Raw genomic sequence first — 2,992 nt, forward strand, 5'->3', positions numbered from 1 at the left:
GCAGAAATGAAGGGCAGGGAGGGCTGGGAGCAGCAGGGAGATGTCCCTTTCATAACATCCCATTGCAGTGGGGAAGTCTTCACTGAGAAAGCTATGTCCAGAGAGGTTTGACAGTCAGAATTGCAACCGGATGTGCTGTCATCCAGATGGGTTTTTTTTAAATTACAACTTCAAATTGAAACCAGAGACTTTCTTTCCTCATTCTTTAAATGTAAGAAATTGTTGTGAAAGCTCAAAATTTGAAAAGACATTCATTTTACACATAAAGAAATACCTCTAGAGATAGGTATGACCAGACACAGCCTGGCATTTTTATTTTGAATAGATTTTCATTAGATTTTGTTTTATTTTAGATAGTTTATTTTATGGTCTATTCATTGTGTTAATCCCACAGTCATCATAGTAAAATTCACATCTCTCATTTTGATTCATAAAGCATAGTTGAGCCTCCTGGAGCATTTTGACAGTGCAACCCACCCTTCACAGTTCTCCAAACCAGAGTTAATGTTCACCTGAGTCAACATGACCACACACAACTGTTATAAGGATTTTAGTTAGAAGTAAAAGAGATCTGAAAGCAGGAAAATAGAAAAGGGATATAAAGAGGAATGGCTGACACACAGCAACACTGAAGGAGAGAAAGCTTGATTAAAGGAACATTCAGACCGTCAAACAAGAGAGAGATTCATCAATCCCTGGGAAGGGAAGAGATATCACCAGGAATCAGGTACATGCTAATGAAGACAATTGATCTCATGAACAGGCACTTGGTTTTAAAGTGTGGGTCAGGAGTCAAAGGGGGTGGCAGGGCAACTGCTTCCCTGCCCCCCTGGATCCACCTCTGTAGATGTGCTTTGGTTTCTAGAGACGATTAGAAGGATTGTGGGGTGTTGTTGTCCAGAATCAAACCCCAACCAAGATGCTGTCACCGTAAAGACATTCAAGTGCTTTGTGTCACAGGGAATTCCTGCTCCTGGTTCTGAACAGGACTCTTCCCCAGGGGCCCCCACACTCAGAGCCCTGCAGGCTAAACTCCAGCTCATACACAGTACAGGGGCCATGTCTAAGTTTCTGAAGTGGGAGAAGGAGCAAACATTAGGCCTGGTGCTGTGGAAGAGCCTGGAGTAGCCTCTGCAGGCAGTAGCTACCAGAGAGGCAGGTCCACAACCAGCCTGAGCACTGAAAGTCACTGGAGATATGGCAACCCCTGGTCATGGAGCCCCAGAATGGCTGGGCTGGTGGGACCCTTCAGCTGTCACACCTCATGGAGCCCCTGCTCCAGGCAGTGTCATCCCCTTGTAACACATCCAGGGTGGGGACTGTCTCCATGCACTTGGAGACCTGGAAGCAAGACAGCCTCTGGCTCATGGCTTATCTGTTATTTATTGCCTTCTAGGAAGAGGTAGCTGCTGCTGGTTTGATCAGCTTCCGGGAACCTAGCAAGGATTGCACTTGAGGGTGTTGGCTGGTGACCACCCTGTGTGGGGAGGCAGTGCCCAGCTGGCTGAGGGCCAGGTCAAGGAGCTCCATGGTGCAGAGATTTAGCAACCAGCTGGATGTTGTGTGGCAGGACTGGGCCAAGTGTTGGGAAAGGGCTGGCTCACAAGACTGGGGGAATCAGCTGTAGAATCATTGAATAGCTATGTGGTAGTGTTGGTATGGACTCCTCTGCCTCTAGCGTTTGGACCCCTTCACCCTTCCACCAGCCTCCCCCTCCTTTCTCACTCTGTCCCCCACACCGATATCAGGAACCCTCAGCTTCATGGCAGTGACAAGAGGAAGCTCCTGCCCTCTGAATCTCTCTCTCCACCCAGCCCACAGGCATGGGGTTATCTGTTCCAGGAAATTGGATCTGGCACTGGGTGCCCTCCCTAGGTGTCCCCTGTTCCTTCTGGCTGAGGCTACTATATGACCTCACTGGCACCTACCCCAGCCTGTCAGAATCCTGGGGCTGGTAAGTGCATGGCTTTCTTTCTGCAAAGCTCAGGGGACTCCTTTTGCCTTCTTCATGCAGAAGGGATGGTGTCCTCAAAGTGGGGGATCCTTGCTATGGGTTGTATGAGCCCCAAGCTCAACTCCTGTAGACTCTGCATACTCCTTATTTGGGCATGGGGTCCAGGGGTTATGAACCACCCTCCTTTCAACTTACTAGATCCCTCCCCCTTCCCCCCAGACACTGTGCGTGTCCCCATCCCTTAGCACCTTGTTGCCACCTCTGACCCCTCTCTGAAGAATGACCCCTCTCCTGGTCCTTACTTTTCCAGCAATGGCACTGGGAATAAGGACGCTTTTGCTGGTGCTGTTCTGGGCTGGATTGGTGCTGTGTGGTGAGTCTGAACTGAGCTGGGTCTGGGCTGACTCAAAGGGGGACAGGACTAGCATGAGGACCTGGGGGAGCCCTGGATGAGCTAGGAGAGGGTGAGGGGCTGGGAACACAGGGATGGAAGGTCTCTCCTGGACTACAAACCAGTGCCCTGTATTCAAAGACAACTCTTTACCCAAGGACTCCCCAGATACCCACTTCACACCCCCACCCCCAGTGACAGGCACAGTAACCAAAAACACCCAGGAATGCACCATGGCTAAAAAGTAGGGGAGATGGGGGCACTGCCCATAGGATTACCGGACCCCAACCACCCTGTCCTAGACTTACCTCCATGCCCATCTTGGGGATGGAAGCACATAACTCCACAGACTTGCTGAGCCAGGGCTCCATGTCATGGCCTATCATTCCTTCCACAAGGCAATCCAGTCCCTACTTGAAGTGCTTCCAGTGCTTTGTTTAGAGAAGCATTCCAAACATTTGCTTCTCTGACAGCTAGATGTCTCATTTCCAAACTGAATTTGTCTACACTTGGGTGGTAGGAAAGTGTACTGGCAGAGCTGGTGCAAAGGAGTTCAAGGCTGGGGTAGGTTGAGAGGTGGGGGCACAAGTATAGCTGGGGGGGTCCCAGCACTGGGAGGTTGGGAGTAAAAAGAATGGGTGCTGTCA

The sequence above is a fragment of the Crocodylus siamensis genome, chromosome 6 (genome assembly GCF_052110815.1).
Source record: "Crocodylus siamensis isolate JL-2025a chromosome 6, ASM5211081v1, whole genome shotgun sequence".
In the NCBI taxonomy this organism is placed as follows: domain Eukaryota; kingdom Metazoa; phylum Chordata; order Crocodylia; family Crocodylidae; genus Crocodylus; species Crocodylus siamensis.